The sequence below is a fragment of the Aplysia californica genome, unplaced genomic scaffold (assembly GCF_000002075.1).
Source record: "Aplysia californica isolate F4 #8 unplaced genomic scaffold, AplCal3.0 scaffold00178, whole genome shotgun sequence".
NCBI classification, from domain to species: Eukaryota; Metazoa; Mollusca; class Gastropoda; order Aplysiida; family Aplysiidae; genus Aplysia; species Aplysia californica.
The window spans coordinates 243971-250883 of record NW_004797448.1 but is presented as its reverse complement, the minus strand read 5'-3'; positions in this window follow the sequence as shown (position 1 = coordinate 250883).

Genomic DNA, 6913 nt, shown 5'->3' with positions numbered 1-6913 from the left:
TACACACACACACACACACACACACACACACACACACACACACACTCAAAGACACTCAAAGTCTCGACCTGCAATCCCTATGTAGAAATATGAAACCTGTGTACTGTCAATTGATACCTTTTCAATGACGCTGTCCCATGCAGACGAAGTCTAGAATCAGATACCGTACACTGTACTAAACACACAGCCACATACACATTGAACAAATTTAGCCCACGACAATTTCCGATCCGATTCAAAAGTTCAACTCTTCTTTGCTCTTCTCTGCTCTCAGAAACACTTCTCTGAGAGAACTGTGTCAAATGCTAATTATAGAAATTTGAGTGTAGCTGGGGTGAAGGTGGAAAAGAGGAAAGGGGAAAAGTGGGAAAGGGAAAGGGGCGGAGGAGGAGGAGGGTGTATTGTTTTAGGCCCAGACCCTGACAGCTGAACGGGGCGCTTCTGTCTCCTAGTTAAAATTCCCTCTATAACATTACCGGGCGGAACGAAGGATCGCCGGTCCAGGGTTCTGGCCAAGTAAGGGAACTCCGGGAAGTAGGTGACGAAGAGAACACAAAACAGAACCATGGATGGCTTAAAACGCAATAAAAATAATTATGCTAACTAGAAGCACAAGCAGTAATAAGAGATAATGAATGTAACTTATGAAATAATGTTAAATAATATGTATCAGTACTGCAGACGTGCCCTTCCCTTGTAAGTAACAGAGAGGCCAATTGGCAATTAGAAGCCGTCTTTTTCTCTTTCTGGGTAAAAGCTGAATTCGCCCGAAGGCCGACGTCACCGCCACGCGGGCGCTGTTCGGAAAGGCCTCGCGCCTCGCGCAGAGAAGTTTCACATTGTGACATTGGCGATTTACAAACGAGCCGGCGTGATAAAGAAAGATGAAGGAACGAGTCTCTGTAGTGCGACAACACACCAAATAACCACTATTGTCTCTCAGAGCGCCTTCTAATCGGCCGAGTGCTTTTTGGACGTTGATTAGATATTAATGTGTATTTACTTGAAACTAAATAAAAATTATCGTCAGCAATCAATCTCTTGTCCTCTGCACAGCCGACAAAAACTGACCGGCGCCGCCGGTCTTGCCCAGTGAAACAACCGCGCCTGGGCCTGCTCCATAACTCAATTCTTGAAGGGGTTAATGACGTCATAACCGGAGCAAGAGTTTGCTGACACAGAAACAGTGTGGGTCGAGCCTGTTTTATACTGCTTGATGACTGTCTTAAAATCTCTGAGCCTGTAAAACAAAGACAAGTTGACCACTGTACCATCTGTGATTTTCGAAAAGGTGCAATGCTTCATCGCAATACTGAATTTAAACGACGCCGGATACAAAACAAACATTTATTTTTATCCTCTGGTGAGTTATCTCACTCTCATACACGACATGTCGCTTCCCTTTATGAGCACTCACAGCATCGGTGTTTTAGAACTATGAGGGCCATTTGGGAAAGGGGGGGGGGATATTCAGCAATGAAATGTGGGAGGGGGAGGGGGAAAATAAAATGCAAATCCTTTTTTAAAATCTGAAAGACTAAAACAAAAAAGCAACCATCTGTCGCACGAAAAGATATAATTGATAAATGGCAAAAAAGGGCAAAACTTGTAACAAAACAATACAAAACAGAACACGACAACAAATATATAAACAGTGAAAGTGCACACAACTTCTACTAAAAATATCTTCCTAGGATGCCATTGAATGCAAGAGTTCAATACTTTGTGTATCAGTGAACCGTCTTCTCCATCATATCTTAAAAAAACCCAACTCCGCCGATACTCCCCAGAAGATCACTACGTTGGTTTTTTCGTAAGAGTTTTACGGCACTTGCAACACAATAAGATCATGTAAGTGCCGTAACGTTTACCTGAGCAAAAAATGTTACAGAAACAAATAGTAAGGCTGAAACAATAACAAGGATCAAACTTTTTTCTGCCTCTGGTGCTGGCGTATGGAACAGCATGCCAGCTCTAATGCAATCGTCTATGTCTCTCCATTTTGCTGAATGAGCCTTAAAATTCACCTTGCCTTAAAAAACGAACTTCTTCCATGTGTGAACTGTACTAAATTGTACATGTATTAAACTATTTCACAATCTAAAACATTAGAACAGTTTCACTTTAGAGAATCACCTTTCTTATTTTCTTTCGCCTGACATTATCTGTTTCTACTTTCCTACCTCTGATGCAGGACTAGTTTCCGGTCCTTTTTTTCAAAAGTTTATTTATTTATTTATTTATTTATTTATTTATTTATTTATTTATCTTTTTTAAAGATTCTGAAAGTTTCAGAGTTTAAATGTCTATAACATAAACAGGTCAGATAGCCTCGTAGTTCTCCAAACTGCCAACCTATGGGCCGGAGACATTGACAGTGGTGTAGGGAGTTGGTGTCACCAAACATTTTTCTCGTCAGCGCTATCTATGTCCGTTGTGCTAATATATGGGTGAATGGTTCAGTATGCAATAGAACATGTCTGAAATGGCCATCCGTTAGCTACCTTACTGTTACAAAACTCTATCTGCTCAGTACTTAATTTTGAGAAATTTGAAGTAAAACATTTTGAGTTTCACAATACGTCAAATTTTTCTAACCGCAAGTCTTTAAATGTCTTGGTACGACTCTGAAGAATCTTACCATTTTGATAGGGTTGTTAACGCTCAGGCCTCAGATTTACAAAGTTTTATAAGCCAGTTTTGGCCGTTTTGAATTACTAAGACTTAGTAACTCAAAACGGGGCTGATAGGGCATTTCATTTCTGATTTCATGGTCTTAGTAACACAAAACGGCCAAAAATGTCAGATAGAACTTTGTAAATCTGAAGCAGCGCTTGTCGAGGAGGAAAATGGCGGAGCTAGAAGACAGGCGGTGGTGATTTACACACTGTTGTTATTACGTAAAAATACGAAAGTCCGGAAATGGCAAGTGACCGTTTTGTTTCAGCATGTTGGACTGTATTTATTGATCATGCAGGATTCATTCTAAGGTCCATTTAACTCCTTCAAGTAATCAAATACTTACCATTTTTGTTTTGTTTTGTTTTGATGTTTCTGTTTTGCACGCCCTGAGTCATCACAGTGTAGGTGTCGCGTTGACAGTTTTCAAAATGTGACTGCTAATTGAAGTATTGGTGCGAGTACTGGGTTTCTAAGGACTGAAGACCAATGTCAGTGGCTATCACTTGATCATCTTCACACTAATTTCAACAAAACTGAAATCTTTTGAACAGAGAGGACGCAAAGTTTTCAATGCAAAGTAAATCAAAAAATAAGTTCGAAAAAAATAATCGAGATCCTAAATTTCAACCAAAATTTAATCAAACAAAAACTTTCAACTATAATGTGTACTTAGTGAATTAAAAATGGATTTATTTAAAATCAAATTATAGTCCATAGACAAAGACTCAGAGCAAAGTGATAGCCTATTCATTGTGCAATGTTTCCCGTAGGTTTTTTTTTCGAAAGACAAGGTCTACGGAAGCAACTTGAAACGATCAAACATGTGAAATTCAAGGTTGAACGGGAGGTCTAAACAATCGCTCAGCATAGCTATTCAAAATTTCAAGCCGTGTATTGAGTTTGTTTAGAAGTTAATACCTCATGCATATAACTGAAGTAGTCAACACCTGAAGCATAGAACTGGAGTAGCCACCACCTCACTTAAATAAAATTGTTTTTGAAATAAGTAAAATATGATCGATTTTGAAGAAGTCGTAAAATTTTGCCTTTTACTAAACATTAGTTGAAATTTTAGGAACTTGATTGTTCTTAAACATGTAGTTGATTTTCTTCAACTTGCAAAATTCGATGTTCCGTTAGTTGAATATTATTTGTATAAACTTTTGATTGTAATTGGTGCAGAGATGACAAAGGTATGTTTCTTTAGATATGTTCCTTTTTAAGGACAGCCTGTATTTACATTTCGACAATAATTTTCACAAAATGTGAACTTTTTGTAGATCCATTTTGGCCCATTGACGTTCTAATTGTTCTTTAAAAAATACCCTCTAAAAAAACACAAACCAAAACAAAACGTAAAACAAAAGTGAACGTAAAAAAGTATTATATAAAAAAAAGACAACCAATTAACAACACAAAAGAAAATTTATACAAAGAAAAATTACGAAGCATATAATAATATGTGTCATATATCTCTCTCTCTGCAGACGCAAGGTCAATGTGAACACCCTGTATGATTTGTTTCGTGCATGACGTTCTGTGCCTTTACTTGGGACAGCAACTGAGCTGGACACAAAATAAATAGGCGAAGAAATGCTGGTCGTTTCGAGGGCAGAGTATCCGGCGTTATGATCAGAGGAGAGAAAAGGGGTGGTTGGCGGGTGCTCTGGTGTGGTTTGCTGCTTCTTTCGTATTAAATATCTATCGTCAGTATTTCTCCTGCTTCTTTTTTGTGTTCGTTGCTCTCTAGTAACGCCTATAGCCGTCGGCATTTATGTAACCTAATTGCGTTGCAAATGCCCTGAAACTCTCACTAAAACAAAAGAGCGGAGAAAGAGAAACGGTGACAGTAGGAAGACTTGAATAGAAGTAAACATTACGCCTACACATCTCTGTGTAGATGCGTATGTGCGTATTATTGTGAAACCAGAGATTTACTCATCCAGCTGGAAAATAATTGGTTAATGTGTTACTCTTGCAACCCCCCCCCCCGCCCCCATCCTTTCCATTACAATACTAGGAGGAAGGGGCGGGGTATTCCGCTGTGTTTGTTTGGGTTATTGTGTGTTCGCCTTTGTTATTTCGAAACAAAACACTTGCTCCTCCAGCTTAAAAAAGAACGTTTTATTTGTTACCTCTGCACCACCTTCACGTTCCACTTTTATAGAGAATAAAGGAAGTGGGGGTTGGGGGGGGGGGGGGGGTTTTGATGACTTTTTGTGTTTATTTCTATAAAGTCCGTCTGTTAAAGAAGTGCCTTTGGTTACATAGAGATCATAAATCAGTAAGAAAGGAGGTTTGTCGGTTCCAAAGACATTGAAAGATTATTTACACGACTGATTCCCCACATCAGAGACGGTATCCGGTTTAGAAATAACAACCACGAAAAGGGGCCGGTCAGAAAAGACGATTTGATTTTTTCTTCTTATTTAAACAACATCATAACCTCAAAAATGTTCCCAGTTTGGGGGTCAGAAACAGCTCTCGGCGACCTTCTTTTTGCTCTCACGCAACTGTGAAACATTTAGGGGGAACAGGAGAATTTTAAATGAACGAAAACCAAACAAGAACTTTGGCTCATGATCTGTGATTCATTCAAGGACACCCTTGCTGTACAAAGCGGAAACCTGCGCTCTAGGTTCATGGACGTACAGGGGCTCTCGTGGCCTAGAGGTTCATGAGTTCTCCTCGTATTCAAAGGTCCCGGGTTCGAATCCGGGTAGCGACCGAAAAAAAATCCTTCTCTAAAATTGTCTCCTTTCACCCTTTCTGCCACCTCCACCCCTCTAGGCTCCTGACTCTTTCTGCAGCCTTTCTACTTCTACTCCTTGGCTCCTTCTTACTGCTGTCTTTCAGCCACACCATCGATCTTCTGGTAGGAAAGATCTACACCTAGCCTTGTCGGACAAGGGCTAAAACCTCGGAAGTCCCGTGTGCAAGTTGCGCACGTTAAAGGTCCGTTGGTGGTCTAAAATCGATAAGAGTAGGCTTCGGCTTTTTAAGATGGTTATACGATTGCAGACTTCAATTAAGGCTGTTGTTTCATGCTGACTCCTACCTAGTTTCCTTTTTTCAGGGGGAGAGGGAGAATTGCTGGGGGAGGGGGGATGTTGGGCTTTTCACGATAAGTGATGATTCGCTAACTTAGAATGACTAAGTCCTTTCTGACATGATCTGTCGTTTTGAGTTACTCAGACCTTGAGGTCAGAAACTAAATGTTCTATCTGCTCTATCAAAAGCGTAAGATTGTAGATATTTACCGAATTGTTTTCGAACAAGCTTGAGATGTTGTGAAACTCATTTTTTTTCTTCAAAACTAAGCACAGGGCAGATAGAACTTTGAAATTCTAGGGCAATGAATTAGTGCCCATTGTTACAAACCTACTTGAGGGTGTGTCTTTTTCCTCCTTTGTCTTCACCTTTTACTGCGTGAGGGAAGTCACGCATTCATCCAGTGACAGATTACAGGGGGGAATCTTTATTTGCGCAACAACAAGCACATAGACGCAATAACGGTAATTTACGACAGCCAAAAAGTCAGATATATACAAAAAAGTAGAAACAACCAATGGAAGGGCAGAAAGGGGGTCGCGCCTACTAGTTTTGTCTTTCGTTTGGACGTCCAAGTGCAGCGAAGTTGTGATGTTGTTTTGTTTTGTTTTGTTGTTGTTGGTGGTGTTGTTTTTAAGACAGAGCAAAAGATCGGCAGCCGTTTACAGTTGACGATCTAGGCTGTTATCATAAAAAGAAGTCTATTGCTTAACTCCACTGATTACGTCAAAATCATAAATAATTTCATTTCTGCAGCCTGTAACTTACAGGACTTACTGAATTCACCCTGGTAACATTTTTGTGCATTAGAAGAGGATGTTTATTGAAAATACTTTCAGGCATCCCCCCCTCTTTTTTCCACGCCCCCCCCCCCTTTCTCTTAAAAAAAATTCTTAACACCCAAAAAGAACCATCTTTTCCAGGAATTAGTTGACACGGTGCTTCTGTTGCTATCTTTGTATGATTGATCATTACATCAGTGAGATGATAAGATTTTAAGGCAAAATATAACCTGAAGAAAAAAACGAGAAACGTTTTGTATATTATTTGTTAATCGAATTGGGATACACTTTCATTTTGAAGAAGAAGCCCGCTCATATGACCTTATGCAGTTGCGAGCGCCGTAAAATACTTACGAAGAAGAAGAGGAAGAAGAAGAAGAAGAAGAAGAAGAAGAAGA